Source organism: Ovis aries, chromosome 1 (assembly GCF_016772045.2).
Source record: "Ovis aries strain OAR_USU_Benz2616 breed Rambouillet chromosome 1, ARS-UI_Ramb_v3.0, whole genome shotgun sequence".
Taxonomy (NCBI): Eukaryota; Metazoa; Chordata; class Mammalia; order Artiodactyla; family Bovidae; genus Ovis; species Ovis aries.
The window spans coordinates 259,392,064-259,408,212 of NC_056054.1; the positions used below are offsets into that span (position 1 = coordinate 259,392,064).

The 16,149-nt window shown below is 41.7% G+C and overlaps 1 protein-coding gene across 14 annotated transcripts in view; it reads right to left on the bottom strand.

The window, feature by feature from the left end:
- The window catches only part of NEK11 (NIMA related kinase 11), a 281,512-nt gene that overhangs the window by 100,803 nt on the left and 164,560 nt on the right, over positions 1-16,149 (bottom strand). The window lies entirely within an intron of this gene.

The following is a 16,149-nucleotide window of genomic DNA, read 5'->3' on the forward strand; positions in this document are numbered from 1 at the left end:
CTGAATCCTATCTTTATTCCACTGCATTAGTGCTATTTTATGGTTGCTGGTGTGCAGTCAGTCAGTTGTGTTCAATTCTCTGTGACTCCGTGGACTGCAGCATATCAGCCTTCCCTGTCTTTCACTATCTCCAGGAGTTTCCTCAAACTCACGTCCATTGAGTCAATGATGCCATCCAACCACGTTATCCTCTCTCATCCCCTTCTCATGTCCTTAGTCTTTCCTGGCATCAGGGTCTTTTCCAGTGGGTCAGCTCTTTGCATCAGGTGGCCAAAGTATTTGGAGCTTCAGCTTCAGCATTAGTCCTTCCATTGAATATTCAGGACTGATTTCCTTTAGGATGCATCTGTTTGGATCTCCTTGCAGTCCAAGGGACTCTCAAGAGTCTTCTCTAACACCACAGTTCAAAAGCATCAATTCTCAGCCTTTTTTATTGTCTAACTCTCACGTCCAAACACAACTACTAGAAAAACCGTAGCTTTGACTAGACGGACGTTTGCCAGCAAAGTGATGTCTCTAGGTTGTCATAGCTTTTCTTCCAAAGACTAAGAGTCTTTTAATTTCATGGCTGCAGTCACATCCATGGTGATTTTGGAGCCCAAGAATATAAAGTTTGTCACTGCTTCCCTTGTTTCCCCATCTATTTGCCATGAAGTGATGGGACCAGATGCCATGGTATTAGTTTTTTGAATGTTGAGTTTTAAGCCAGCTTTTTCACGTTCTTCTTTCACTTTCATCAAGAAGCTTTTAGTTCCTCTTCACTTTCTGCCATTATGGTGGTGTCGTCTGCATATCTGAGGCTATCGGTATTTCTCCCAGCAGTCTTGATACCAGTTTGTAATTCATCCAGCTCAGCATTTTGCATGATGTACTCTGCATATAAGTTAAATAAGGAGGATGACAATATATAGCCTTGACATACTCCTTTCTCAATTTTGAGCTAGTCTGTTGTTCCATATCTGGTTTTAACTGTTGTTTCTCAGTCTGCCACAGGTTTCTCAGGAGGCAGGCAAGGTGGTCTGGTATTCCCAACTCTTTAAGAATTTTCTGGTTTGTTGTGATCCACACAATCAAAGGCTTCAGTGCAGTTAATGAAGCAGAGGTAGATGTTTTTCTGGAATTCACTTGCTTTATCTATGATCCAATGGATGCTGGCAATTTGATCACTTGTTCCTCTGCCTTTTCTAAATCCAACTTGTACATCTAGAATTTCTTGGATCTTATACTGTTGAAGCTTAGCTTGAAGGATTTTGAGCATCACCTTGTTAGCATGTGAAATGAGCACAGTTGTGTGGTAGCTAGAACATTCTTTGGCATTGCCTTTCTTTGAGATTGGAATGAAAACTGACCTTTTTCAGTCCTGTGGCCACTGCTGAGTTTTCCAAATTTGCTGTCATATCACATGCAGCACTTTCACAGCATCATCTTTCAGGATTTGAAATAGCTCAGCTGCTATCCCATCACCTCCACTAGCTTTGTTCATGGTAAGGTTTCCTAAGGCCCACTTGACTTCACACTCCAGGATGTCTGGCTCTAGGTGAGTGACACCACCATTATGGTTATCCACATCATTAAGGCCTTTTTGTGCAGTTCTTCTGTGTATTCTTGCCACCTCTTCTTAATCTCTTTTGTTTCTGCTAGGTCCTTACCATTTCTGTGCCCATCTTTATTGTGCCCAACTTTGCATGAAATATCCCCTTGGTATCTCTAATTTTCTTGAAGAGAGCTCTAGTCTTTCCCATTCTATTGTTTTCCTCTATTTCTTTGCATCAAAAAATGGAGAAGTCCTATATAGTAAGCAAAAACAAGACCAGGAGCTGACTGTGGGTCAGATCATGAGCTCCTTATTACAAAATTAAGACTTATATTGAAGAAAGTAGGAAAACCACTAAGCCATTCAGGTATGACCTAAATCAAATCCCTTATTAAACAGTGGAAATGACAAATAGATTCAAGGGCTTAGATCTGATAGACAGAGTGCCTGAAGAACTATGGACGGAGGTTTGTAACATTGTACAGGAGGCGGTGACCAAAATCATCCCAAGAAAAAAGAAATACAAGGAGGCAAATGGTTGTCTGAGGAAGTCTTACAAATAGTTGAGAAAAGAAGAGAAGCAAAAGGCAAAGGAGAAAGGAAAAGATATACCTAATTGAATGCAGAGTTTCAAAGAAAAGCAAAGAGGGATAAGAATGCCTTAAGTGAACAAGACAAAGAAATTTTATGCTTAGCTAGGAATTTTCATCTACTTATGACATTATTTTCATATTTCCATCATTATTTATGAAATTTAAATGTCATAAATAATAATTGTGATTATCTTCCTCTTACCTCTGAAAGATGTCATACAACAAGGGACAGACCTTTGACTTAATGAGCTAGAAAAACTGAAGCACAGTCATCCTGGTAAGTCATCTGAAGGGAGCTAGGACTATTGAATGCTAGGGGCCCTCTCTCAGTCTCAATCCCACTGTTACTCAGTCCAACTCTGTCTCAGATATGCTCAAGGTGGACTGTGGGTCAGGATCACCTGGAGGCATTTGTAACACAGATTCTTGGCCCCAAAGCCCACTGATTCAGATTTAGCTGCTCTGAGGTGGGGCCTGAACTCTACACAAAGATGCTGCTACATATTATGAGAACTACTGCTCTATCGTTTGGACCTTCAAGGAGAAAATGACATACAACTATTTAAAGATAAATTCCCCAATACTTTGTCTATTATTGCACCAGCACTTCAAACTTCTAAAATGATCATGAATGTATTAAAGAATTTTGTAAAGCGCCAATAAGGTAAGAACTTTGCTTAAAGGCAAAACTAAATTTCCTTTAAAGAAACTTAGTTATGTGGGAGGAATTTCTCAGCCTGTGAGCTCACCACTACCCTAAACGATTCTAGCCATCTAATATATATGCTTTGAGCAAATGCAGGGAGCAAGCTTAGCACAGTGGTTCTCAAAAGCATGTCCCAGAAGAGAAATAACAGCAGCATTGCCCAGGATCTTATTAAAAACACAGATTCTTGGACCTCCCAGACCTACTGGATCAGAAACTGCAGTGAGGATCCAGCAATTCACACTTTAACAAGTCCTCCAGAGAATCCTGACACACATTTAAATTTAAGAACCACTATCTTAGCACAATGTAGACAGTATGCTCCCACAGGGCAGGAGTTGTGCTCATCTTTTTCTTCATGGCATCTCAAATCCATGTTTCAAAGCAGACACCCAAACTTCTTGTTGAAGAAGGGAATGTCTACAAATCCAAGAGATGAGAATTTTCAAACGATAACACAGTATCCCCTGCAAAGAATTTTCTGATGTTTATTTTAGGGAGGGTCAGAAGGTAGGAGGAAGATCAGTAAAAGATAAGGAAATTTTTCCCATGAAAGACCTACTCTCTCCCAGTTTCTCACATCTTCTGACCTTATATCTCAGATGGAGTTATAACTCTAAACAGTAAAGTATGTCTTCCTCATACTACCATCTCCAGCTATATTCCACAGGCCTGCAAGTTTGAGGACTCAGTTTAATACTGCCCAGCCTGTGATGGCACTCACATTAGACAGCCGCTTCTGTCAGGTGCCCCAGACTACTCCAGCTGCAAGAACACTCTGACTCTCTCTGCATGTTAAACAACACTGTTGGAATTGACTGTTTGAGGACCAAATGACTTGTGATTTGTGAAATCCAACATTTAAAATGCATTTTAAATTGTACTTTTCTGCCTCTTCTCTAAGGAAGTCAATAATATCCACAAGACACTTTTTAAGATGTTTTTGCCATATCCTGTATATAGGGGGTATGTGTGGTGGGGGAGAATCTCTTCTTAAAGAGAGGATTATCTGCATTTTAGCTACAGTGAGGCAAGTTGGGGTCTTGGTAGCAGGCAGCTGCCCAGAGACACCCTTCTTTATTTTTCCCTTCTTTCCTAATTTTCTGAAGGAGTCAATGGCTTTATTACACTGAGCCAGAAAATACTGAGCTAAGTTATAATAAACACAAACTATGACTTACTGTTGGATCATGATGTGACCTATCCAAAGACCACGTTCAGTGCCAGTACTCAGAATGACATAATAATTATACTGACAAGGCAGATCTCAGAGTTTCTTATTTCCCTAAAACAGCATGTGTGGATATGAAAAAGATTGCCCTAATTCATTTTTTAATGAAAAACATTTTAAATAAAGACATCATCCCATATGTAGGGAAAACCTGAAGTTAATATGCTACAACATTCTCAAAGAACAGGGTAAAAGACAATGCTTTTAGAAGGCACTTAGATACAGACATTGTCTATGCTGAGCTGGCTAGGTTTCCCCGAGGAGCTCCATCTCGTGTAAGGTGGGCACAAACTGGGGTAAAAAAAGACAGAAATGGAACCCAAGTTAACTGGTAATATCTGCTGCTTCTGAGAAAGACTGCAGAATAGTGATTAAGAGGCTCAGCTACATAGACTGAAGTTCACCTCTGTAGTTTATTGACTGTATCACCTTGGGCACCCACTTCACACCTGTGGCCATGGTTTCCTGATTTGTAAGTGGGTGTGGTGAATGTTATTGATGTTCCACCCAAAGCTCCGTAACAAACACACTCCACCTGTGTGTGTCGGCCTGCTCATCCTCCAGATGCTGAGTTATGGTCTGCTAGGTTTGCCACGACAGAATGCTTAAACAACAGAAATGTATTTTCTCATAGTTCTGGAGGCTAGAAGTCCAAGATCAAGGTGCTGGCAACTTTGCTCCTTGGCTTGCAAGTGTGCTGGCGTCTCTTGTGTCCAAGTCTCCTCTTCTTATAAGGACACTAGTCAGAGTGGATTTGGGCCTTGCCCTAACAGTCTCATTTTAACTGCCTCTTTAAAGGCCCAGTCTCCAAACACATTCACATTTTGAGGTCCTGGGAGTTAGGGCTTCAACATCTAAGTTTTAGGGGAACACAGTTCAGTCCATACCTACTTCTAACAGGGCACAGATGCCTCCTTCTCTAGACATCTGCTTTTAGATCCAAGAATTACCTTACCAAAGAGGTTATGTTTCACCTCCACCCAGGAACAGTTCTGTCCAATGGCTGACTAACTCAAGATGGAACCAACTCTGAGGTGTCACTCATGTTTGAGCTATTGTGGGGTCAGGCTGGGCTAGTCTGTAGCTGGACCACATTTTTGCTCAGCAACCTCCACTGCCCTGCCCTGACACAACCCTCACCCTACTCTACCCAAGAAGACACATACTACAGAATAACCGTCTCAGCCTCTGCTTCTAAGCAACCCAACCAAAGATTGAAAGTGAAAGTGAAATTGAAGTCGCTCAGTCGTGTCCGACTCTTTGTGACCCCGTGGACTGTAGTCTACCAGGCTCCTCCCTCCATAGGATTCTCCAGGCAAGAGTACTGGAGTGGGTTGCCATTTCCTTCTCCAGGGGATCTTCCCGACCCAGGGATCAAACCCAGGTCTCCCGCATTGCAGACAGACGCTTTAACCTCTGAGCCACCAGGGAAGCCCCAACCAAAGATTAGGGGTATTAAAATAATATTAAGAATACCTTAAATCATAGATACAATGTAAAATTTTATAAAAGCTAATAATGTAAACACTCCTTAAAGGAAAACAACCAGATGCCAGCAAGATTATATTCTTTTATATTATATATTTAATCCTTAGATTTTCTAGAAAACAATAGAGCCCTTATCTATGGATACTGCAAAAGGAAGTCCTTTTTCAGCTATCAATTATATTTCAGACAGCTATATCTTTTATCTCTTGAGGTCTAGTCTACTTGTCCTGCTTAAGATCTTCTTAAAATGTTCTATATAGCATAATGTCCTGCACCTAGTAGGTACTAATAAATGACAATTATTATTACCGTTTGTTGCTGTTTAGTTGCTAAGTTGTGTCCAACTCTTTGTGACCCCATGGACTACAGTATGTCAGGCTTCTCTGTCCTCCACTATCTCCCAGAGTTTGCTCACATTCGTGTCCATTTACTCAGTGATGTTATCTAACCATCTCATCCTCTGCCTCTATTTCTCCTTTTGCCTTCAGTCTCTCCCAGCATCAGGGTCTTTCCCAGTGAGTCAGCTCTTCACATCAGGTGGCCAAAGTATTAAAGCTTCAGCTCCAGCACCACTCTTCCAGTGAATATTCAGGGTTGATTTCCTTTAGAATTGACTGGTTTGATGTCGCTGCAGACCAAGAGACTCTCAAGAGTCTTCTCCAGCATCACAGTTTGAAAGCATTATTCTTCACTACTAAGCTTTCTTTATGGTCCAGCTCTCACATCCATACAGGACTACTGGAAAAACAATAGCTTTAACAATACGGACCTTTGTCAGCAAAGTGATATCTCTGCTTTTTAACGTGCTGTCTAGACTTGTCACAGCTTTCCTTCCAAGGAGCAAGCGCCTTTGGATTTCATGGCTGTAGTCACCATCCGCAGTGATTTTGGAGCCCAAGAAAAGGAAATCTGTCACTGCTTCCACTTTTTCCCCTTCCATTTGCCATGAAGTGATGGAACTGGATGCCATGATCTTAGTTTTTTTAATGTTGAGTTTCAAGCCAGCTTTTTCACTCTCCTCTTTCACCCTCATCAAGAGGCTTAAAGGTTCTCTTCTCTTGTCTGCCACAAGATTGGTATCATCTGCATATCTGAGGTTGCTGATATTTCTCCCAGCAACCTTATAAAAGCAGCATTTATATAAAAAGGGCCAACTGCAGAGCTAAAGAAACTACTCCTTTAGCAAAGGCAGCTTGACGCCATCAAGTAAACAAGGATCATTCCTAAATGCCAGGCTTCTGTCTTCTTGGGAACTAGTAAAGGTACCAGTCTCTCACCTCTGGACACATCTTCCCTACACTATTAGAAGGAAAGAACTGACCCTGAAATTTTGCTCTTTTGGAAAAGGCATTTTGTCCATTTCTAAACCTCAACTTAAATTGGATTTTATTTTTCCTTTCCAATTTTTAAAAGCCATCTCCACCCCCGCAGTGAACCGGTTTATCAGCGTTATGAGGTGAGTCATCAGCTGGGCCTAAAATACAGTTCCATCAGCAGCTACTAAGACTGGTCATTGGAGATTGTAAGTTACAAGGGAGAAGGGTGTATGCTAAGACCAGTGATAACTGCTTCCCTGTGGCAAGTCATCCCTTTTATGGGGACCAGAGGCCCCAGCTGGAGGTCCTGGGGAGGCCATATGCCATATGCCAAGGGGCTGCTGCAGAAGCAGCATTTCATTATGCAGCCCCCTTCTGGCCCATGGGAGATAACTGTAATTTTCAGTCACAGTTTAGTGGGGCTGAAGGCTTGCAGCAGCATTTTTGCTGAAGAATATTTTGAACCAATGCTCAGTCCAGGGAAGCATGTAGAAGCATTCACAGCGCCTGGTTATACAAGCACTCTGGAACCTGAGGGAGAAATGAATACTCAGCTCTGTGACCGCCTCAGTCTTATCCAAGCTTCAATAAATGTTACCTAAAACACTCACTAAAATTAAAAGGAAGCAAATGACAAATTCAGTCCCCTAGTCACACTGGCCACATCTCAAGTGCTTGAAAGTCTCCTGTGACAAGAATACAGAACATTCTATCCTCACAAGGCATCCGCTGGATGGCCCACAGTCCCCAGTTGGAATTTGGCCAGATTTCTTGAAAACCTAGGATGTATTGTCCCTTCCCCTCTTGGGCCTTCTGTCCCTCCGCTGACTGGAGACAGCTCCACCAGCATGCTCTGTGAAAGGGAGGGTGAAACCACAGGCCCTGTAGTGCCTCCAGCCCTCACCATCCTGGCCTCAGCAGAGACAGGCAGTGACTCCATCTGACTCTAGCCTCGGCCTCCTTCACCTGCCCCTGAGACCATGCCAAAGGATCCATCAGACCGAGACTTCTCACCTGTGCAAACCTTCTTTATACAGTTTCTGCAAGCAGGAATTTCATAGATGTCCAGCCCCCACCCTTCAACCCTAGAGAAAGGCAGCTCATGGACCCCTAGCTCCCTACAGCAGGCACTGACACAGCAGGGATAAGTCCACTTTACTAATCATATCACTAACTCTGCTGTGCTGTGCTTAGTCGCTCAGTCGTGTCCGACTCTTTGCAACTCCATGGACTATAGCATGCCAGGATCCTCTATCCATGGAGATTCTCCAGGCAAGGCTACTACTGGAGTGGGCTGCCATGCCCTCCTTCAGGGGATCTTCCCAATCCAGGGATTGAACCCAGATCTCCCACATTGCAGGCAGATTCTTTACTGTTTGAGCCACCAGGGAAGCCCAAGAATACCGGAGTGGGTAGCCTATCCTTTCTCCAGGGGAACTTTCCAACCCAGGAATCGAATCAGGGTCACCTGCCTTGCAGGCGGATTCTTTACCCGCTGAGCTACCCTTTAAGTCCCACTAACTCTAAGCAGAACTAAATCTCAAATACAATAATACATTTATATTCTTGGGAGTAGGAGTGCAGCAGTTGCTTGGCTGTATAGCTTTTTGATGCTTCCTTCTCTCACACAATAAGCTAAAAGTTAGCACCAGTACTGTGACCTTTTCTAAAATAAACCCTCAAACTAAGACTAAAATTAGCTATGTTAATTAGCTTAGCCTGCACCGTCACACATGAGGCTGTGAAAAGAAATAATTGTCTTAGGCAAAATGCATATTCATGACCCTTTCTGTATGGAAAGCTAAATTAAGTACAGTACAATGCCATATATATATAGATATAACAGCAGCTTCTGCTGTAAGTTTTTCTTAGAGAGACATATCTTGCGTCTATAAGATCAAGTGCACCAAAGGGGCTCCCTGCTACACGCACACACACACACAGAGAACAGAAAGAAGCTCCATGACCCATTTAGAAGTAGGTCTCCCTTAGGCTCTCAAGTCTCAATGCCTTGATTCTGTGTGTCAGGATTGATTCTTCCTTAGGCAAAATCATAACATTTCTCTGAAACATTTTTTTCTGGTTTGAAGAGCAAAAGCCAAAATAAGTAGGTAAAGTCTATCTTTTCTCCAGAAATGAATACAGGCCAAGAAATCTATTCTCGCAAAGGGAAATACAGGTAGATTGAACAGACCCTGAAAAAGCTGGTATGTATGACTGGATGCTGTGTTTGTGGCAGAAGACATCCAGCTCTGTGACTTCAGGCTACTAGCTTATGCTCCCTGGGTTTTAGAAGTCTCATCTGCAACATGCAGATAGTAATAACTTGGCAGCCTAAAAACAGGAGCCCAAACTAGATGATTGCAGGTCATCTCCTGCTCTAAGGGTTGCAAAATTACAATATGGAGTAATGAACCAGACAGGTGTATATATGAATCGTGGGGGGATCTTGATGAAATACTATTTTGATCAGTGGGTCTGTGCATGGGCTAAGAGTCTGTACTGCTGACATGCTCCTCAAACCACACTTTGAAGAGGCCCCAAATGTTTGTCAAGAAGTGAGATTACAACTAAGATTTTCATGAAATTGTAGAATTTGAAGTGCTGTCAAAACGAAGCCTCTGCCTTTTCTCTGGTTTTCCTTTCCGCTTTAACAAGAGGCTTGAAGACATCAGAATGCATTTAGCAATTTGTTTGTTGGCAGAGAGAACACCTAGTGAGCCAAGTAGGATTTCTTCTCTGATGAAATCTTAGAGTGATAATTTCTCTTTTCCACCTCATTGCTCCTGGCAAATATTTGTTTCCCATTGGCAGCATCCCTCTGTTAACTGTCCAGCTGGAGGCACTCAGGAAGCTGCCAGAAGCTGCTTGCTTATGCTAAGATGTTCTAAGCTTGCCAGTGTGAACAGGCAAGCTGAATATGGCAACATGGGCTAATGATCACAAACACAAGGGAAATCTACTGCATTGATAATATGGACATGGTTTCATTTAAATGGTTTTAATTAAAGGAAGTACATATCATACACATCAGTTTAGACAAATGTTCATGGTTCTACTCAGGTGCTAATCCAATCCATGTTGGATTTTCCTGCATGACCAGGGACTTCCTGTTGGATGTGATATGGTCTCGTAGAGCAAGGTAAACTCAAGTTTAAAAGAAACTCTTTCATAACATTGGCATAGATACACTATCATGTGTAAAATAGTGTAAAATGTAAAATATCATGTGTAAAAAGCTAGCGGGAAGCTGCTATGTAGCACATGTAGTTCAGCTCAGTGCTCTGTGATGATCTAGAGGGGTGGGATATGGGGTGGTGGGAGGCAGGCTCAAGAGAGAGGGGATGTATGTACCCAAATGGCTGATTCATGATGCTGTACAGCAGAAGCTGACACAACATTGTAAAGCAATTATACTTCAATTAAAAACAAAAAGGAACTCTTTCATGCCCTGTAAAATCTGGAAATGCTTCCATTTACATGTTCCCAAGGTAAATAATAATTACTTCCTTTTATATGACCCGTCATGATTCACAAACTGATTTCAAACATATTCTCTCACCTAAGGCTCCCTCACTATGTGGTGTGAGATGGATGGCAATATCCCCTCAAGTCCACACAGGAACATAAAAGCTAGAGTTCCCTCACCTTTTCAACTTAATTTGAAAGTGGTGGACCCCAAATCATGTCTTCAAATTCCAAATCTAGTGCTCATTTGTATCAAATCGTATTGATTACATAATTCTGCTTGGCTGCTCTCTGAAGGTTACCACTCAGTTTGGTCACATACTCACAAAGGTAACCGCATCTGCAGAAGGTTCAGAATTCATTGCAGGGCTTCCCTGGTGATCCAGTGGCTAAGAATCCACCTGGCAATGCAGGGGACACTGGTTCCATCCCTAGTCCAGGAAGATCCCACAAGCTGTGGGGCAACTGAACGTGTGTGCCACAACTACTGAGCCAGCACTCTAGAGCCCGAGGCTCACAGCTACTGAAGCCCGCACGCCCTAGAGCCTGTGCTCCACAGCAAGAGAAGCTGCAATGAGGAGTGCTCACAATTAGGGAGTAACCTCCACTTGCCACAACTAAGCATGCCCTTGTGCAGCAATGAAGACCCAGCACAGCCATAAATAAATATTTTTTTTAAAAATAATTTTCTTCAGGGTTTCTCTTGGTTCTTCCTTTTATCCTCCTTGAAGATGAATCCTACAAGATTTATCTGTGTTGTCACAAACAGTTGAAGTCTGTTTATTTTTATTGTTGTACAACATCCTACTGCATAAATATACAACAACTTATTAGTTTTACTATTAATAAATATTTGCATTGTTTCTAGCTTGGGGCCATTACAGCATTCTTGTGTATGTCCTCGTGCACATATGCATATGGCTTTCCGTGGAACAGACCCAGGAATGAAATTGCTGAGCCATACAATGTATTTTCATCTTTATTAGATGATGCATACTCCCAATAGTGGAAGTGGAATTTGTCCTTGCAGTTTCACTTCCTCAACAACACGTGGTACTGTCAAACTTTAAATTTTTGTCCATCTGAATAGTATTTAGTGGTATCTCAGAGTGGATTTTGGTGTTCATTTTCTGATTTACTCTGTATGGAATTGGAAGTTGGAAGTTATTTTCTTTTAGTACATGGAAGATGTCAATGACATGCCTTGCTTTACTGCTATTGGGCTTCCCTGGTGGCTCAGTTGGTAAAGAATCTGCCTGCAATGCGAGAGACCTTGGGTTCCATTCCTGGGTTGGGAAGATCCCCTGGAGAAGGGAACGGCTACCCACTCCAGTATTCTGGCTTAGAGAATTCCATGGACGAGGAGCCTGGCAGGCTACAGTCCATGGAGTTGCAAAGAGTCAGACATGACTGAGGCTACTTTCACTTACTGCTATTAACTCTGCAGTTAGTTAATTATCACTCCCTTGAAGAAGGATAATTTCTTTGTTTTTCTCTGGACTAAATATCTGCACTTTTGGTTGTCTGAGGTTTCATAAAGTGCATCAAGCTACAGATGTATTTTTGTTTTCCTACTTGGCATTGGTGGATCTCTTGAACCTAATGAATGATTTCTATCATCAATTCTGGAAAATTTTCACTTATTATTCCTTGAAATATGTTTATGTTTCTTTCTGGAGCTCCAGTTAAATGATTTGAGATCTCACTGTATTGTCCATGTTCTTTCCCCTTCCTTCTGTAATTTTCATGTCTTATCTGTCCACGTTGTAATGTCTCCAAATTTCCTTTCTATTCATTAATTTCTACTTTGGTAATTTAGTCACTCAGTCGTGTCTGATTCTTTGTGACCCAGTGGACTGTAGCCCACCAAGTTCCTTTGTCCATGATATTTCCCAGGCAAGAATACTGAAGCAGGTTGCCATTTCCTTCTCTAGAGAATCTTCCCAACCCAGGGATCGAACCTAGGTCTCCTGCATTGCAGGTGGTCTCTTTGCTGACTGAGCTACTAGGAAAGACCACAATTTCTGCTCTAGCTGTGTCTAATCTGAGATTTGGAGAAGGAAATGGCAACCCACTCCAGTATTCTTGCCTAGAGAATCCTGCTGATGGAGGAGCCTGGTGGGCTGCTGTCCATAGGGTCACACAGAGTTGGACACGACTGAAGTGACTTAGCGTGCATGCATGCATTGGAGAAGGAAGTGGCAACCCACTCCAGTGTTCTTGCCTGGAGTATCCCGGGGACAGAGGAGCCTGGTGGGCTGCCGTCTATGGGGTCACACAGAGTCGGACATGACTGAAGCGACTTAGCTGCAGCAGCAGCAGCAGCAATCTGAGATTAAACTCATTCATTGAGCTCTTACTGTAATATAGTTTTAGTTTATAGCTTTAGTTTATAACTTTATTACGTTATAGTTTTCATTTATAGAAATTCTTTCTTTTTCCAAAAGGAAACGACTGAAGCGACTTAGCTGCAGCAGCAGCAGCAGCAGCATATGATTTTTATAGTTTCTTATTTCTAGAAAATATGTTCAAATTTTCGTTTGCTTGCTTACTTAAACATAAGAAGCAGTACTGCTTTATAGCCTATGTCTGACAATTCCAGTGCCTCAAGTCTTTGGTGGTATATGGCATATGTATGTCTAGTCTAGTGAACAGTTGTTGGTATTAGCAAGCCTGCTTTATCCAAAGCAGAAATTTGCTGTGTTTTAAAAGTCTTCTATTTTTATTTTTTAAATTCATTTTCTAAATTATCTTCTAGAATGTTACATTCTGTAAGTTACATTTTTTAAATCACTGTATCTTCAACATAGGTTTAGAAAACGCAGAGGAGCCAGAGATCAAATTGCCAACATCTGCTGGATCATGGAAAAAGCGAGACAGTTCCAAAACACATCTACTTTGGTTTTATTGACTATGCCAAAGCCTTTGACTGTGTGGATCACAACAAACTGTGGAAAGTTCTGAAAGATCTGGGAATACCAGACGACCTGACCTGCCTCTTGAGAAATCTGTATGCAGGTCAGGAAGCAACAGTTAGAACTGGACATGGGACAACAGACTGGTTCCAAATTGGGAAAGGAGTACATCAAGTATTGTCACCCTGCTTATTTAACTTGTGTGCAGAGTACATCATGCAAAATGCCAGGCTGGATGAAGCACAAGCTAGAATCAAGATTGCCGGGAGAAATATCAATAACCTCAGATATGCAGACAACACCACCCTTATGGCAGAAAGTGAAGAGAAACTAAAAGCCTCTTGATGAAAGTGAAAGTGGAGAGTGAAAAGTTGGCTTAAAGCTCAACATTCAGAAAACAAAGATCATGGTATCCGGTCCTATCACTTCATGGGAAATAGATGGGGAAACAGTGGAAGCAGTGTCAGACTTTATTTTTTGGGGCTCCAAAATCACTGCAGATGGTGACTGAAGCCATGAAATTAAAAGATGTTTACTCCTTGGAAGAAAAGTTATGACCAACCTAGATAGCATATTCAAAAGCAGAAGCATTACTTTGCTGACTAAAGTCCGTCTAGTCAAGGCTATGGTTTTTCTAGTAGTCATGTATGGATGTGAGAGATGGACTGTGAAGAAAGCTGTGCGCCGAAGAATTGATGCTTTTGAACTGTGGTGTTGGAGAAGACTCTTGAGAGTCCCTTGGACTGCAAGGAGATCCAACCTGTCCATTCTGAAGGAGATCAACCCTGGGATTTCTTTGGAAGGAATGATGCTAAAGCTGAAGCTCCAGTACTGTGGCCACCTCATGAGAAGAGTTGACTCACTGGAAAAGACTGTGATGCTGGGAGGGATTGGGGGCAGGAGGAGAAGGGGACGACAGAGGATGAGATGGCTGGATGGCATCACGGACTCGATGGACGTGAGTCTGAGTGAACTCGGGAGATGGTGATGGACAGGGAGGCCTGGCGTGCTGCTATTCATGGGGTCACAAAGAGTCGGACACAACTAAGCGACTAAACTAAACTGATGAGCACTGGAGTGTGTGTACTGTTTCAAATTAGAGGTTTTGTTTTTACTGGATATATGCCAAGAAATGGGATTGCTGGATCATGTGGTAGCTCTATGTTAATTTTTTTAAGGAATCTGCATACTATTCTCCAGACAATATGATACCTGGGAGAGTTATGTCTCCAGCTTTGGTCTATTTGTCCAGAATTGCTTTGATAATTCTGGGTCTTTTGTGGTTCCATATACATTTTAGGATTATTTATTCTCATTCTTAGAAAAATGTCATGAGTAATTTTACAGAGATTACATTAAATCCATAGACTGCTTTGAGTAGTACAGCCATTTTAATAATATTAATTCTTCCAATCCAAGAGCATGGGATTATCTTTCCATTTCTTTGCATCATCTGCAATTTCCTTTATCAACACTTTGTAGTTTTCAGTGTGTAGGTCTTTCATCTCCTTGGTTAGGTTTATTCCTAGTTATTTTTTTGACACCATTTTAAATGGGATTTTTATTTGTTTGTTTTCTCTTTTGATATTTCATTGTTAGTGTAAAGAAATGCAATAAATTTCTGTATAGTAATCTTGTATCGTGTCACCTTGCTGAATTCATTTGCTAGCTCTAATATTTTTTGTGTGGAAGCTTCAGGGTTTTCTATATAGAGATACCAAGGGAACATTTCATGCAAAGATGGATTCAATAAAGGACAGAAATGGTATGCCTAACAGAAGCAGAAGATGTTAAGAAGAGGTAGCAAGAATACAGAGAAGTATACAAAAAAGAGCTTCACGACCCAGATAATCACGATGGTGTGATCCCTCACCTAGAGCCAGCCATCTTGGAATGTGAAGTCAAGTAGGCCTTAGAAAGCATCACTACGAACAACGCTAGTGGAGGTGATGGAATTCCAGTTGAGCTATTTCAAATCCTGAAAGATGATGCTGTGAAAGTGCTGCACTAAGTATGCCAGCAAATTTGGAAAACTCAGCAGTGACCACAGGACTGGAAAAGGTCAGTTTTCATGCCAATCCCAAAGAAAGGCAATGCCAAAGAATGCACGAACTACTGCACAATTGCACTCATCTCACACACTAGTAAAGTAATGCTCAAAATTCTCCAAGCCAGGTTTCAGCAACACGTGAACCAGGAACTTCCAAATGTTCAAGCTGGTTTTAGAAAAGGCAGAGGAACAGAGATCAAATTACCAACATCTGCTGGATCATGGAAAAAGCAAGAGAGTTCCAGAAAAACATCTATTTCTGCTTTATTGACTATGCCAAAGCCTTTGACTGTGTGGATCACAATAAACTGCGGAAAATTCTGAAAGAGATGGGAATACCAGACCACCTGACCTGCTTCTTGAGAAACCTATATGCAGGTCAAGGAGCAACAGTTAGAACTGGACATGGAACAACGGACTGGTTCCAAATAGGAAAAGAAGTACATCAAGGATGTATATTGTCACCCTGCTTATTTAACTTATATGCAGAGTACATCATGAGAAACGCTGGACTAGAAGAAATACAAGCTGGAATCAAGATTGCCAGGAGAAATATCAATAACCTCAGATATGCAGATGACACCACCCTTATGGCAGAAAGTGAAGAGGAACTAAAAAGCCTCTTGATGAAAGTGAAAGAGAGTGAAAAGTTGGCTTAAAGCTCAACATTCAGAAAATGAAGATCATGGCATCTGGTCCCATCACTTCATGGGAAATAGATGGGGAAACAATGGAAACAGTGTCAGACTTTATTTTGGGGGGCTCCAAAATCACTGCAGATGGTGACTGCAGCCATGAAATTAAAAGATGCTTACTCCTTGGAAGAAAAGTTATGACCAACCTAGATA